Source organism: Dasypus novemcinctus, chromosome 1 (genome assembly GCF_030445035.2).
Source record: "Dasypus novemcinctus isolate mDasNov1 chromosome 1, mDasNov1.1.hap2, whole genome shotgun sequence".
Lineage (NCBI taxonomy): Eukaryota > Metazoa > Chordata > Mammalia > Cingulata > Dasypodidae > Dasypus > Dasypus novemcinctus.
The window spans coordinates 69,818,366-69,836,353 of NC_080673.1; positions in this window are offsets into that span (position 1 = coordinate 69,818,366).

Here is a 17,988-nt window from a genome sequence, read left to right on the forward strand (position 1 = left end):
TTAAATTTATTCCTTGGTATTTCAGTATTTTGAATGTTACTACAAATGGCATTTAAAAAAAAAATTCCTGTTCACGTTGTTCATTCTGGCTATAGAAACACAACTGACTTTTACTTGTTGATTTTGTACCCAGCAATTTTGTCAGTTTATTAGCTATAGTAATTTTCCTGGATTCTTTAGGAATCTCCTGCTATCTGTGAATACAGATTGTTTTACTTCCTTTGCACTTTAATCCTTTATTACTTTTTCTTGACTAATTACTCTGCTAGAATTTCCAGTACAATGTTGGAAGTAATGGTGAAAGAGAGTGTCCTTATCTTGCTCCTGAACTTAGGTTGAAAATCTTTCACCTTTGACTTATGAGGCTAGCTGTGAGTTTTTCATAAGAGGTTTCCTTCTATTCCTAGTTTCTTTGTATTTTTTTTTTCTTCATGAAAGGGTGTTGTAATTTGTCAAGTGTTTTATTTTGATGTGTGACCATGTGGTGTTTCCTTGTGGTGATCATGTGGTGTTTCCTTTGTTGTATTCATGTGTTATATACACTGTTTGATTTCTCTATGTTGAACTACCTTTACATTCCTGGGATAAATCCCACTTGGCCAGGTTGTATAATCTTTTTAACAAGCTACTAGATTTGGTTTGATAGGTTTTTTTGTTGAGGATTTTTTAATTTATATTCTTAAGGAATTATATTCATGTATTCAGTTTCTTTTTTCATGGTGTCTTTGTCTCACAATAATATCAGGTTAATCCTGGTCCCATTGAGTGATTTAGGAAGTTTTCCCTACACTTCAACATTTTGGAAGAGCTTGAGAAGGATTAGGATTAATTCTTTAAATATTTAGTCATATTCTCCAATAAAACCATCTGGTCCTGGGCTTTTCTTTGTGGAGAGCTGTGATTACCAATTCAATTTCTTTATGTGTTATAGATCAGTTGACATTTTCTGTTACTTCTTGAGTCAGTTTAGGTAATTTATGTGTTTCTAGAAATTTGCCCATTTCATCTGTATTATCTGCTTATTTGACATACAAGTGTTCATATCATACTCATAATGTTTTGTTTCTTTAAAATCAGTAGTAAAATGCCATTTTTATTTCTGATATTCATTTGCTTTTTCTCTCTTTTTCCTTTGTTACTTTGATAAAGGTTTGTCAATTTATTTGATACTTTCAAAGTACCAATTTTGGTTTCATTGAGCCTCTTTAATGTTTTTCTAGTCTTTATTTCATTTATGTCTGTTCTAAACTTACTTATTTCTTCCTTCCTTTTGCTGGCATTGTGTTTAGTTTGTTCTTATTCTAGTTCCTTAAGATGTAAAGTGCGTTTATTGATTTAAGATCTTTCTTCTTTAATGTAGGCATTTACAACTATAAATTTCTCTGTTAGCACTGCTTTATGACATCCCATAAGTTTTTGTATTATGTGTTAGTTTCATTTATCTCTAAGTATTTTCTAATCTCCCTCCCTTGAGATTCTTTTGTCTGATTCATTGTTTAAGAATGTGTGACTCATTTCCACATATTTGCGAATTTTCTATATCTCCCTGTTTTTGATTTCTAGTTCATTATATTGTGGTCAGAGAAGATACATTTTATGATTTCAATCTTTTTTAATTTATTGAGACTTGTTTTGTGGCCTAACATGTGTTCTTTATTTTTTTTAATATATATTTTTTATTTTTTAAAAGATACTTAGATCACATAAATGTTACAACAAAAATAGATTCCCAAATGCCCCACTCCCCCCACTTCCCACATAAACATCCTTCATTAGTGTGGCACATTCATTGCAATTGATAAATGCATCCTAGGGCATTACTGCTGAGCATCGACCATAGTTCACATTGTCGTTTACACTCTCTCCCACACAATTCTGCATACTATGGTAAGACATAAAATGGACTACATCTGTTGTTGCAATGTCATTCAGGACGATCCCCAAGTCCAGAAAAAAAAAACCCATCTCACACCTGTGTTTTCCCTCTCCCTGCCCCCAGAGCCTCCAGGGGCCACTGCCTCAACATCAATGTTGTAGTTTCTTCCATTGCTAGAATCATAATAAGTCTATACTAGAATACCAGTAAGTCCACTCTAGTCCATAGTTCATTCCCCCATCTTGAAGATTCTGGGGATGTTTATGTCCATTCCTCCTCTAATTGAGAGGGGGCTTCGATCCCATACAGCCAATCAATGGGACTCTTCTTGCTTGCTTGTAGACTCTCTTGTTTCCTTGGTGGTGGTTGTCAATCCTCACCACCTTATTAGACTGTATAAATCTTTTGCCTTTTAACTAATGTGTTCAATCTCAGCATGATCACGGGGCACTTCACCAGAATATGCATTCCACTTTTGTTGGTTCAAGTATTCTATATATGTCTATTTATAATGTTTCTGGTGTTCTTTATCCTTCTTTATTTTCTGTATAGATTTCTATCCATTATGGAAATTAGAGTAATGAGGTCTCCAACTGGTATTACAGAATTGTCTATTTCTACCTTCAATTCTGTAAATGTTTGCTTTACGTATTTGGGGGCTCTGTTCTTTCGTGTGGATATATTTATAATTTTTTTTTGATGAATTGATCCTTTTATCAATATAATTATCTCCTTTGGCTCTTATCATAACTTTTACCTTTAAGTTACTTTGTTTAATATTTGTGTAGCCACTCCAGTTCTCTCTGGTTACTATTTGGCAGCTACATTTTTTTTTTTTTTTTGCCTTTCATTTTCATGCTGTGTCCTTTATCTAAATTGAATATCTTATAAATAACATATAATGGATCATTTTCTTTTCATTCTGCCAGTTTCTGCCTTTTGATTGGAGAGTTTAATCTTTTTAACTTTAAGTAGTTACTGATAAGTATGGACTTAACTTCTGCTGTTTTATTTGTTTTCTTCATGTTATACTTTTAGATCCTCAATTCCTCCATCATTGCCTTCTTTTGTGTATAGCTGATTTTTTATAATATAATCTTTGGATTTTCTTCTTATTTTCCTCTGTTTATATTTTTAGATTTTTCTTAGGGTATACTTTTTAGTTTGCTTAGCTGCACAAAACATACCAAAAAAAATGTTGGCTTTAATAATGGAAATTTATGTACTTACAGTTAGAGTCTGGGGAGATTTCCAAATGAAGGCTTCATCAAGACAATACTTTCTTCCTGAAGACTGGCTTTAACAATGGGAATTTATGTGCTTACAGTTAGAGTCTGGGGAAATGCCCAAATCAAGGCATAATCAAGACAATGCTTTCTTCCTGAAGACTGGCTATTGGTGTCCTTTGGCCCCTCTGTCACATAACAAGGCACATGGCAGCATCTGCTTGTCTCTCCCTTATCTTCCTGGTCTTATTGCTTTTAGCTTCTGGCTTATGTGGCTTTCTCTCTCTTTGTCTGCATTTCATTTTCTTATAAAGGACTCCAGTAAGAGGATTGAAACCTACCCTGAATGAAGTTGGTCAACCTTAAGTTAAGCAGCCTCACCAAAAGATCCTACTTAGAATGGTTTTGCACTCACTGGAATGAAATAGTTTTAAGAGCATGATTTTCTAGCGTATGTATATTTCCAAACTACCACAGTTACCATGGTGATTTTAATTAACATTCCAAGTTTATTAAAATCTAGCTTGAGCTGATGATAACTTAGCCTTAGCCTCAACCGCATACAGAATCTCTGCTCTTATACACCTCAGCCTCAACTCTTTATATTGTTATTGTCAAAAATTACATTACACATTTTTCCATTAACTTAGATTTTTAATGCATTTAAAATTTTTTGCCTTATGGCAAAAAATGAAATATGAACCAATACTTATATTACATTTTACATTTATAAATTTACCTATACAATTACTTTTACTATAATTATTTCTTTCAAGTTACTGTCTAGTGTCCTTTCATTTCATCCTGAAATACTCCCATTAAGCAATTCTTGTAGGGCAATTCTACTAGTAAAAAACTTTGATTTTGTTTATCTGAGAATGCCTTAATTTATCCTTCATTTTTGAAGGCTGATATTGAAGGATATAGAATCTTAATTGCAGGTTATTTATTTTTCAGCACTTTTAAAATGTCAAACTACTCCTTTCTGGACTTCATGGTTTCTGATGAAAAATCATCTGTTAATCTGATTGTTTCTGTCTTGCTGCTTTCAAGACGCTCTCTTTGTCTTTTGAAAATTGGTAATAATATGTTTTGGTGCTAATTTCTTATCATTTATCCTTTTTGGTTTTCATTGAGCTTCTTGAATGTGTAGATTCATGTCATTAATAAAATTTTGGGAATTCTGGCCATCATTTCCTTCAATATGCTTTATGCCTATTTCTCTCTATCACTCCTTCTGGGATTCCCATTGAGTATGTTGTAAGTTTTATGATACCCCATAAATCTCTTAGGTTCTGTCGAGTTTTTCTCATTTTTTTTATGTCTGTTCCTTGATAACTTATATTAACCTCTCTCCAAGTTCTCTGATTTTTTCATTCTGCCTACTCAGATCTGCTCTTGAAACATTTTCAAATTTTTCATTTCGATTATTGTAATTTTTAGCTACAAAACTTCACTTTGGTTCCTTTTCGTAACTTCTCTCTTTACGTTGTTATACTTTATTTGTTCACACATTATCCTCCTGAAATTTTTTAGCTCTTGGAGTATATTTGAGACAATTGATTTAATATCATTGCCTACTAAGTATGTTCTTCCTCAGGGACAGTTTCTGTTACTTTATTCCATAAATGGGCCAAAACTTCTTATTTATCTGCATTCTTCATAAGTTTCGTGTTGAAAACTGAACATTTTGAATATTATAATATTATAACTCTGTAAATGAGATACTCCCCCTACTTCAGAATTTGTCTTGTTGCTTGCTGTGGGATGCAGCTATTTATTTAGTACTTTTTTAAAGTCTGTATTGTTTGTCATGTATGGTCTCTGAAGTCTCTGTTCATTTAGTTGTGTTTAATTAGTGCTTTGACTGCCAGGAGCAAAAGGAAGGAAAAAGGGAAAGAAAGAAGGGAGCAAGAAAAAAAAAACAACTCTCCCTATCTTTGCTGATTGTCTCTTGGCTTCAAATTTTAGTCAGGTCATTTATGACTTGGCCTTATATTTTACTGCCTGCTTACTCTCAACCCTAGAGGTCAGTCAGAGGTGAAATCTTAAGGTCTTCTTAGGTATTTGCTGAGCATAGATTCTACCTTGTAGAGATATTTGGATTTCTAAATTCCCAGTATACGTAGATGCTTCTGAATATCCTAATTTCCAGAAGAAACACTCTCCCAAGGTTTACCTCCCAGGATATTAACACACTATTATCTGTCTCAACTGTAATCTTTTGCCTCAGGTAACTCAGTTGTTTGTTGGTCTTACAATGTTTTCCATGAATGCCTGCCACCTTTCTGTCCAGAGTGAGTTCTTAGTTTGGTAAAACAAAGTCAAGTCCTTCAGGTAGACTTCAGACAAATTAGAAAAGACCAACACAATTCTTTGAGACTAAGGTCTGTTCTTCTCTCTCTGGACACAGGGACTATAGACTCACATTGGGAATAAGAAATGTGTATCTTCAAGGTCACTAACAAAGGCATGGTAATGTGATATAGACAAAATAAAAATGCCAAAAAGATCTACTACTATATTAGTTGCTGTAATTCTGTTTTCAAGCATTCTCAAAAAAGTGGATTCTGACAGTTTTTGCTTGACTTTTCAGTGTGTTTTTGGAAGGACAGGTTCTTGGAGCTATGTACTGTGCTGCTTTCATTGCTATCACATGTGTGCAATTAAGCTTCTAGAGATTATATGGCATATGATAATGTCATCAATCTGATTCATCATATTGAAACAACTCATTCAGAGTTAAAGGAAAAGGAATTGAGTATTTGAAATACAGACACAATGAATTCTTTAAAAACCAAGGTTTATTTATTGAAGCTTTTCAAACTAATGATTTTAAAAAATCATTGAATTATCTTATAGACTAAGATATTATAGTCCATTAGCTGGAAAAACTCACATGACACTTGAAGAAATAATGCTATGCACATTTGACATTATTGAATGGCTGCTTAATAAAAAGTAAGCAAAGGACATATGACACTGCCACTATCCAACAATGCAGTAACTTATGAATTAATGATTTGTCTAAAAACATAAAGACTGCATTAGTAACTATCTGCAGAATTGTACTTTTGACTTTAAAATGGACAGGTCTACATGTGTGGTTGGATTTACTGTTTTTCTTACACCCAAGTGATATTGGCACAACTAATTATGGAAAAGCTTTTATGTGACTAATTACAAAAATCAGTGGTACAGAAGTATTTAAATATTTGAATAGTTTTTTTAAACTCCTGATACTTCCTGGAGCAACTTTCACTGTTGGTGCAAAACAATGGTGGATGAAACTACTGATGCCTTGGTATAAACCTAAATAGTGGCACCAAATTTTACTAGTTGTCATTGTGAGTGTGCGTGCCACACACTCACAGTAAATATAAATACCGGTTTCATTTAAGAAGTCTCTGATAAAGATGTAAAAATTACTAATCTTACTAAATTTTGATGCTTGAGTCCACTTTTTATAATATGCTGTGTGATGAAATGGAAACAGCACATAAAGGACGTTTGCTATGTACTGAAATGCAATGATTATTTTGAGGAAAATATTTCTGTTTAAGAGCTGAATATGTCATATTGTTCATGAAACAAAATTTTTGCTTGAAGCGACTAATAGCAAAGTGTTGGGGACGATTGGTGAGGGCGTGCGCTAAGATCAGCGATGCCAATAGCATGGCCGCCGGAGCGGAGCCCATTTCCTGGTTCTTCTCCCTCCCTGCTCCTTTGTTCTCTGTTCCCGCCACTGCCTAGGCTAATACAGTAACTCGCAGGCGCAAGGCGCGAAATTGAAGTCTGCCCTCCACCCCAGCAACGGCAACAGCCAGTCCCTGGACCCTGCCACCTCCCCTAGTGACAGCAATAGCCAATCCCTAACCGCCATCCCTCCCACTACCCCTCCCCTTCCCAAGAGTATAAATGCTTTGTTCTCACAATAAAACTTTGCAGCTTGATCCTCACCCTGTCTCGCTGTCATTCCTCGCGTCTCCTGTCTCACCATTCTCCTCCGCGTGACCACGAGCCCCCGTTCCCTGCCTCGCTGGCCGGGGCATTCACAGCAAAGCTGTGATCTTTCAACCTAAGTTATTTGGCAGATATTTTCTTGAAAATGAGCCACTTCAAGGAAAATAACTGGTAATATTTGTTGCCAATGAAAAATTTTGAACTTTAAAGAAAAATTAGAACTTTAGAAAAAGTGTGTCTTCTACTCTGAGCCTGTCAGCTTCTCAATACTTAAAAGAATTTTATGATAAGATTGATGGTGATATTAATAAATGTGATTTCTTGACATAACAATACTTAGATATTTTGCAGCTCTTGGTGAATTAATATTTTTAAGTGACCCACACATGCAGTTACTAAATCATACATAGCCAAAACATCCATTTAAAGTGCATAATAAACAAGTAGACTTTCACATGGTTGGAAAAGTTCATTGCCAGCATTTCAGAGTCTGCTAATTTTTCAGTAACTAATTTTTAAGGAAAAGCCACTTGTCAAATTTTGGTGTAATAAGAGAGAAGACTGCAACTTTTTAATTACAGAAACAGAAATGAAAATCCAGCTATTGTCTCTTAAGACAAATGTGAAAAAATTTCACAAGATGTAAAACAATTCCACTTGCCTCACTGTTTTTGCCTTTTTACATAAAAAAACCAAACATGATATTTATGCTAATATGTTATGGGTGCATTATTTTATTTTAAATGAATAAATATTTAATTTTAGCCTTAATTTCTAATATGTTATACATCCACTCATAGAACCTACAAAAACAAAACCTGCAAAGACAAATCTTTGGAGTCTTCAATAATTTATTTAATACAATTTTGATTTTGAAATAATTTTAGATTTAGAGAAGTATTCCAATCGTAGTACAGAGAAATTTCAAATATCTTCACCCAATTTCCTATAATTTTAACATCTTCTAACTATGGAATACTTATCAAAACTAAGGGATTAACCTTGGTAAATTGCTGTTAACTAAACTACAGACTTTATTCAGATTTCACCAGTTTTCCCACTGATGTCCTTTTATATTACAGGATCTAATCCAGTATCCTATACTACATTTAGTGGTATTCTAACTGACAAGTCCTTTCCTTTTTCCCCTCCCTCCCTCCCTCCCTCTTCTCCCTTCCTCCATCCCTCTCTCCCTTCCTTCCTTCCTTATTTCCTTCCTTTCATCACCGTTTTGAAGACACACACCTGTTATTTTGTAAAATTCTTCTTAATTTAAATTTCTCTTAGGTTTTTCCTCATTGGTACACAGGGGTTGTCAGATTTGGAGAATATAGCAAAGAAGGGAAGTGCCCTTTTTACCACATCAAATCAGGAAGTCAATATGACGAATCACTGATGATGTTAACCTGGATCACTTGTTTAATGTCTACCTTTAACTTTAACTGTAAAATTTCTATTTTTCCCTTTCCATAGTCTGTTCTTTGGAAGCAAATAACACAGTCATTATGTCCACACTCAAGGGCTGGGAGGTTAAACTTCATCTTCTTGGAGGAGGGAAATACTTTAATTGAATGAATAAATAAATATTTTAAGAATATTTTAGTTCTAATTTGTAATATGTTATATATTCATATAAAAAGCTCCATAAACAAAATTTCTTTAGTGTCCTCAATCATTTTGGATGTGTAAATGAATCCTAAAACCAAAATATTTCAGAGCTATTGATCTGTTAAAGAGTTACTGTGCCCTTACGTTATCCAATTTGTTCTGCAATTATATATTTGGTGATATGACACTTGGTTGTTGTATAGTTCCTTCTTTTAATTAAATATTAAATTAATTAAATATCAACCTCATTCAACTGTTTAATGGTTCAATTATTCTTGTTCCTTTTTTCCCCTAATTTCAGAAGGGAACAAAATTTCAGAATTTCTGACTCATCTAATCTTACTTAGAGACTTTTTTTATTCTTATTCTAGTTTTCTTCATTATATGACAAGGATTTGTTGTTGTATCAGTATTCATTTCAATGGAACTAAAGATGCATGCTTTAAAGTTTTTGTGAGAAACTGTAAAAGAGGATAGTATCATGCTACATGGATTTTTATGATGAGAATCTTAGTATGGTTTTTTTGTCTTTATTTATTTTTTTAATGTTACATTAAAAAAAATGAGGTCCCCATATACCCCCAACCCCCCTTACCCCACTCCTCCCCCCATAACAACAACCTCCTCCATCATCATGAGACATTCATTGCATTTGGTGAATACATCTCTGAGCACCGCTGCACCTCATGGTCAATGGTCCACATCATAGCCCACACTCTCCCACAGTCCACCCAGTGGGCCATGGGAAGACATACAATGTCTGGTAACTGTCCCTGCAGCACCACCCAGGACAACTACAAGTCCCAAAAATGCCCCCACATCACATCTCTTCCTCCCACTGCCTACTCCCAGCAGCCACCATGGCCACTTTCTCCACACCAATGCCACATTTTCTTCAATTACTAATCACAATAGTTCATGAATAGAATATCAGTAAATTCACTCTAATCCATACTCTGTTCCTCCATCCCATGGACCCTAGAATGGTTGTTTCCACTCCACATCCATATCAAGAGGGGGCTTAAATTCCAATTCTCCTGCTTCCAGCTGTAGGCACTTTTGGCTCCCTGGTGTGGTGGTCGACCCTCTTCACCTCCATGTTAGCTGAGTGGGGTAAGTCAATAAACCAGAGTGCAGGATTTGCAAGTCTGCTGCAGCTCAGGGCCCGGCTATCACATGGTCAGTCCAGAGATTCCACCGGGCGTACATTAAACCCCAGTACCAGCCACAGTTCCAGCAAAAGTAATAGGAGAAACTTGTGGACAAAGATCACATCTGAGTCCAGCTCCATCACACAGAAACACAAACTCCAAAGTAGGGCCAACTGACACGGCACTGAACTCCATCTGAAAGTGGTCATGTTTAAACCACGCAAAAAAGATCAACAGTGATAATATTTTAGATGTCACCATAAGTTTGGAAACACAATAGTTTATAAAAAGGCAGTGGTTCCCTCAAAGAAATTAAACAATCTTAAAATTCATTTATGATTAAGGTGGTTAAAATAATTGGAATAACTCTGGCCTCATTCATCTTTTTGAGAGTTCGAGACACCATTATAATATCTTAAATTAGATATATTTTCTAATAAGGAACACTTGAAAAAAATGCCAATTTCTGTTGAAATACTATTAAATTCTTTCAGTAGTTTAAAAGCCAAAATAGTCCATTCTTTCAGAACGTTAATGTACAAGGATCGAAATGCCCTATTAGAAACTTTAACACCAGTGTTTCTTTAAGTGGGATAATGGTGGAGACATTCTGTTTTAAATGTGTGCAGTTTCCATGTGCAGTTGAAAACATTGACTGGTCAGTACTCCACAGTTGTCAGAGTCATCCAGTAGTCTTCTTAAACAAATAAAATCCTTGGAATCCCACCGCCACCCTATTGAATCAGAATTCCCATGGGTGTGACTTTAAAATCTGAATCTTAATGTTAGATTCTGGTTCAATGACTCTTGGACAGACCAAGCTTCCGGCAGGAGGTTTTTGGTCCCCGGCAGGGTGGGGTCTGAAGTGAAGCCTGAGCGCGCCCGGGAGGCTGGGGTCTGAAAGGAGACCTCAGGACCCTGACTGAGCTGGGAAGTGCCTTTTGAGCTGGCGGAGTTGGACGGGACCTGAGATGGGCGCGAAATATGGGATGGAAAGTCCATGCTTGCTGTTCCCAGGATAGGGAGTGACTTTGCGAGGCCAGCCTTCCCCTTGCGGAGAGAAGGTTCTGTGGTTTACCTGGGTGTGAAAGCAGCAGCAGCCGCAGTGCAGCAGTCCGCGTTTGGACACGGAGCTGGAGCTCAGGGTCAGTAAGTGACAATATAGCACTGAAATATTAACAACAGATGATTCGAATTCATCCTAAAACGTTATCATCACTATGCTAGAAGAAATCTCTAGATAATTCTTTGCCTCAAGAAGTCATTTTGGTTTTGTAAAAAGTTCCGCTTACTATGTGCTCTCCCCGAGAATAGTCCAGGGCTTTGGGGCTAATGGATTTTGGGTAGAATGTGAAAACCTAGTCTAGGATCAAATACTAGCATACTTCGAAAAGCATATTAGTGTAAAGACTTTAGAGAAAAAGTTCTTGAGGGCTGTCAGGAATTTAAAAGATTTAGAAAAGATTCTTGAGCAAGGGGAAACTCCCCTTTTGATTCACATGTATTACTGAGGGCATCCTGGGGCTTAGCTTCCACCGAGTTCCATTAATCTTAAATGTCTAGTCCTCTAACCCTTTTATCTCATGGGTAACTCCATACCTTATAGAAAAATAATCCTTTATGGCTTTTGAGGCATATGTTTTGGAGAACCTTAGTAAAGTTAAGGAGAATAAACCTAATAAAAGAAAGGGTAATTTCAGGAGTGGTTACACAAAAGGTATTTCCTACTATTGTTCAAATCCAATACTTAAAAATCCTTGCTATTTAATATTCAGGGTTTTTTTTTTCCCCCTGGAATATAAAAGGAAACTGTATTTATACATTATGGAACTGAAATACAGTTTAGATTAAATCCATCTCTAATAAGTTTCCATTGCAAATTACCAAAGGATTTTAAATTAAATTGTTAATGTGTCTCTCTCCTTTCAGTGGTGAATGCCCTAATCTTCTAGGGACCTGGGATGGAGGGCACATGTGGACATGTTCTTTGTAGAAACTGTTCTCTGGGTTTAATTTGCACTGCATACAATGAGTCCACTCTTATTATGTTTTTCCTGGGAGAGCTGAAACTAAATTGTAGCAATGTGTTTAGAGGAAAACATATTTAAGCTATTTGAGTGAAGATAAATAATGATTATGTGGCCAATCTTAAATGTGAGCTATTTCACATTGGCATAGGTGTTTTTAATTTCTTTATTGTTAAATGGAGATTATAGATTTGAAATATTTCATCCTGCATTTTTAATTTCTGATGAAATTCTGAGTATCTTCTGAGAATAACCTTTTAAAATAAAATTCTCCTTTAAAAGTTGTTGGATTGCCTTCATATTAGCTGTTGGTGAATTCCTTGGTTCTTGTTCATTAGAGTTTTTGATTATCAGAATGCATTAGAATTTTTGCTTATGAGAATGCATCGAATCTGTTTGATTTTAAATAATATTCAAGCTATATGATCACTTACAGTATAGTATGTTATAAAAACTGATGTATGGGATAGAAAGATGAATAAGATAAATTTCCCTAGCTTCAGTTACCTTATGTTCAACTGGTTGGATAACACCTGTTCTCAAATAAATGTAAGAAAATTGGATCTGTGAAAAATTGTCCTAAGAAGAGTAGAGAACTAAAACTGTGGATGTTCTAAAGGACAAAGTAGGGGTGGATGTCAGAGAAGTGATGACGCAGATTTCTTTGATTGTATTATAATGGTATGAAAGTTCCAGAGGGAACTTTCTTTTTCGTTTTGTAAAACTTATAGTGAAAGCATTAAAAAGGCTAGAGGAAGCATTAAAAAGCTAGAGGAAGGAAAAAGGGAATAATGATGTTTAACACTTAGGTCATGGTAGAAATGATTTGGTTCTAAAGACTGTACTGTCTTCAACAAGGTCTTATAGAACCAATTCTCTATTTAATTCTTTAAAAACAGAATTTAGGATCTACTTGGTACAGGCAGTACACCAGTCTTGATTTAGTTTTCAATCTATAGCTTCCAGAAACTGCATCTTGCCTGCTTTTGTATGAACACTCAGCAAATGTACTGAATTTAAAAAAAGAAAACAAAGAGTTAAGGTGTTAAGAAACCCTACCAATTTATCCCTCATGCCTAAAAATTATCTATTCTCCTCTATCATAACCATTTGCATTAAAGGTAATACTCCTTTCGATATTTCAGTTCCAACAGAATAATAAAGGCATTATTTGAACAAAAGCTGTAGTTATGAAAAAGAATTTATATGAGCACAGAACAATTAACCAAACTACTTTTCTTCTTCCATCATTTAAAAAAGAAAACTTAGTAAAGAAAGTTGTATATAACACACAAATCTGTCATCAGGGCAGATGACTCCTAATCCCCACTCTACAGAGGATGTAACCAGTAGGAATATATCCAAGGATTCTTTTGTATATCATTGACAAGAATTCTTATGGAGCAAGAGAAGGGAATGAAATTATGGTATTTTGTAGCCAAGACTACTCTCAGGGCCAAAACAAAGTGATCCCAGGACTTTTTTGGTTAGAAGGGTCAGAATCAATCCCAGAAAGTTTAAAAATCTGTATAAAAATAGCTTTTGACACAATTTGATTACGTTAGTCTGTGTCAGATGTAGTATCCACAGTGTGGTAATAAATCTTAAACTGTTTTCTTATTTCTCATTACACAAACCAAATTTTTTTCATCATACTCCACCTCCAAATACAGCTGTAGCAACCATTACAAGTTGAGAAAAATTTGTATTTAATTACTAGAAATTTAATAAAAAATATTATAAAATCTCATATATAAATTTCATTTATATAAGGAGACAAAAGATGAATAGAATATATAAGTTTAAAATAAAACACCTGATTTTGATATATAATCTGGCATCTTATAATTTTTTCTGGCTCATATATCAACAAAATTGTTCAGAACAATGAATCATTCAAACTTGAAAAATATGTTTCCTTTTAATATCATTTATGCAAATGGATATGGTTATTTACTAATTGCTTTTAAATTGTCTGAAAAATGTTTGCTATATGTTTGAGGAAGAGAAACCAGGTTGTATGGTCTCTTTTTTAAGTGAGATCTTACTATTTTGTCAACTGTATAAGTGTCTTTTATAACTGTTGTCTTTTTCCATACAGTGGTCTATGAACCACTGTAAAGGTTGTGAACAGTAATATAGTCTTTGACACCTCCTAGAGTTTTTACTTACAAGCGCATTCAGATAATTTTTGCATTTCCTTTTTGATTAGGGTACCAACTCTGTTATTTTTATGACCTCAAAGCAAGCCTGAATTTATCTGTTTATTTCAAACAGCTGTTGGAAGGTAATGAGTCCTGTTTGCAGTCTTCAGCTAGCCTAACCAATGGTATTTGGAAAATCTCCTAAATTATTCAATAGAGGAGAAGCTGTATTTTAAATTTTATGTTCTTTATGGTTGATTATGCCACAGCAGTAGAGATATGGACTGTAAAAAGTAGGAAAGATTGCCTTTTTTTCTAAGTTTCTTCCTTTTCACCAAGTCCATGAAGAGCAAGAAGTGAAAAGGGAGGAGTCAGGAATGCCAAAATAGTATATCACATGTGCTCAGAAATGAAAATATGGAATTAATGTTACTAAAATAAATTTTGGAGTGGTATTCTCTTTTGTTTTCCTTCAAACTGAAGAACTCTTTAGGAATTATATATTTTGTGGGCAGTGTTGGGAGTCAAAGATTTTTCTAAAAAATTATGAATGTTTCAAAGGAATATATCTGTGCAGTTGGGTGAGGAATGATTAACTTTAATGGTTTAATCTTATTTGAAGTCAAAGATATTTGTGTTTATATGTGTTGTATGGCATTTAATTTTGATACCTGTACATATACACACTGTTCAAATTAAAACATTATAGGGATTCTTAATTTAGCCAGGGCACAACAGAAACCATTTTAAAAGTTTTGAATATGAATGGCTGTATTTTGTTATAATTAAGGCATATAAGGGAGGAAAAACACGTGGCTGGTCATTGTTCTGGTTGATCGCTGGCCAGCCAGGTTCTGACTTCATTGACACGTTTCATGAAAAGGGTGTTTTAATGAAGGATGGAATTGTAGATAATTCATTCCATGCTCTGAGGTTAACCACAAACCTCTTAGAAATCACAGACCTTATTACTCTTGCAGATGTGCTGGAACTGAAAGCAGAGATTTGAAATTCTGAAAGCACTCTAATTTTTTTCTAACTTGATTTTATTGAAACATACCCGGCTTTGGCAGCCAGATTAAAACACACACACATACACACACACACAGAATTCTGCTTTTGTGAGAACATTTTCTTTCATTGTTCTTCTGGTAATAATATTGAGCTAATTTCGAAGTGGTAAATGCTGAAAGTGTAAATGTGCCCTACATTTGTGATGCTTCCTTGCATATTTTATTCACAGGGAAATCATTCCCTGTGTTACTATTTCTGTGTGTACTTAGCATTCTGAATCTCACCTCCTAGTACAACAAGCTTGGAGCCATCATCATCACATTAGTGAGGTAGGAAAATAGTTTTAAAATATTCTTTTTCCCCTGACCTCTATTTTCTGCTATCCATGGGTACTTTGCCCTTTAATATTTAGGGAAAGTGGCAATGGTGTGGATAGCAGCTTGGAAGTTTTGAGTCAGGGCTTGAGAATGGAGATTTGTTGGAATTCATCATATAGAAAATACAGAAAAAAATTAATCTCTTCAGGCTTATTAGTGTAAAAATGTCAGCCCCTGAGGAGCACAAAAGATTCAGGAAAAACAGAGAAAACTATTTGAGGCAGAGAATCATTCTCCATTATTGAATTTAGAGAGATTCCCTAGGATTGGAGAGGGAGGGACATTGAGAGGGAAAGCAGTTGCAAAGCATTTACTCTTTTTTTATTTTTATTTTTTATTTTTAAAGAAGCTTTAGATTACATAAGTGATACATCTAAAATATAGGGCCTCTCTCTAAGCTGAACTCAGCATATAAAAACAATAACTTCCCCAGTGTGAGACATGACTCCTGGCACAGAGGGTTTGCTACCAAGTACCAACAAGCAATGCGTCTGGAAAAAAATAAAAAAAGATCTTGACCAAAACGGGGAAAAGCTAAAGACATGAGTTTGTTCAGCAAGGAGACTTCAAAGTGAGTCAGGAGGCCATCCTGGAGGTAGTGCTTATGCACATCTCAACAGGAACTCATTTACAGCCAAAGTAGATACTATCCCAAATATCAAAGCTCCTCTGGGATATGGAGACATTCAAGCACTATAGTCAGGACAGATAGCTCAGAAATTTGGCCCCTTGCCAGTGGGTCCTTATCTGGTATTTATGCTAAACAGTGTGATAGAGTTACACTTAGCAATGGTTTCTCTATGCATGACTCTTCTGTCCTTCTATTTAAACCTATAATTAGTACTAGAGTTGATAGGTGTACATCCAAGAGACATAAATCTTTGGACTGTCCTTGTGCAAGCTGAACTCTGAATCTCAATAGAGTTGCAACATCTACTCTCCAGTTCAATAGACTCACTCAGGACAACTAACAGGGAGATGATGGACAAACAACATATCAAGGAACTGAGAATGCCTACAACAGCAAACAAGAGAGCCCCATGCATCAGATGTATGGGGTTTAAATCCCCCTCAATTAATGGTAGAGTCGGCATCACCATCCCAGAGTCCTCAGGATTAAAAAATGAACTATGGACTAAAATAAACTTTAGAATTCTACTATAGACGTATTGCTATTCTAGCAATGGAAAAAATACCATTGTTGTGGAGGTTCTGGGGTTAGTGAGAGAGAAAAAGAGGTGTAATATTGCAGCATTTTTGGGACTTGGGAATCATCCTAAATGACATTACAATGACAGATACAGGCGATCATATGTCTGGCCATAACCTACAGAATTGAATGGGAGAGTGTGTAAACTGCAGTGTAAACTATAATCTATGCTTAGTGGCAATGCTCCAAAATGTGTTTGTCAATTGCAATGAATGTACCACACTAATGAAAGATGTTGCTAATGTGGGAAAATGTGGGAGTGTGGGGGGAGGAGCATATGGGAATCCCCTATATATTCTCTTTAACATTTATGTAATTGAAGTATCTTTAAAAAAATAAAAATTTGGAAATCTCAAAAAAATATATAGGGGTATTTCTATATACTCCAACCCCTTTCTCTTCCACACTTTTCCCCATTAACAACATCTTTCATTAGTGTGGTACATTTGTTACAATCGATGAATGCATATTGAAGCATTGCTACTAACCATGGTCAATAGTTTACATTATATTTTACGCTTTGCACTGCACCTTTTTATAGGTTTTGACAAAATGTATCCATCAATGCAGTGTCATTCAGAACTATTCTAATGTCCCCAAAATGCTCATTTTATACCTCTTCTTCCCTCTCCTTCCCCTCAGAACCTCTGGTGACCACTGCCTTTATATCAATGTTACAAGATCTTCCATCACTAGAATAATAATAATGAGTCTATTTTAGTACACAGTTGCATTCCTCCCTTTTGTTTATTTATTCCTCAATCTTGAGGATTTTAGGATGATGATGCCCACTCTGTTTCTGATTGAGAGGGGTTTAGATCCCGTGGGACAGATGGATGGAACTGTCTTGCTCACAGTTGTAGATATTATTTTGGGGGATGGGCATTGTCCATCATCATCATTTTGTTAGTTATCCTGGGTGGGTCCGATGAACTAGAGTGTAGGTATTGCAGCACTGCTGAGATTTAGGACTCAACAGTCATATGACTAGACAAAAGTCTCTGGTACATATATTTAAAATTATAGTGCTAATTATAGGTTCAAGTGAAAGGGACAGAAGAGCCATATATATAGGAAAATTATAAATGATATAACTCTGTTACATTGGGGAACATATATTCTAAGGTAAGGCCCACTGACAGGGTGCTGAATGCCTGAGACTGTCTGCTCTACCTATATTTTTTAGATGCCTCTGGAGCCCTCAGGAACACCTCTGCTTGGGACACTGTTTACTGTGGTAATCAATGAGATCCTCCTGAGACATGGATAAGCATAAACTCTGGAATGACCTCTGACTCACTTTGAAATCTTTTAGCCATAAAATCTCATTTGTATTTAATATTCTCCCTTTTTGATCAAGGTCTTTTTCCAAATGCATTTTTAGCTGGCAGT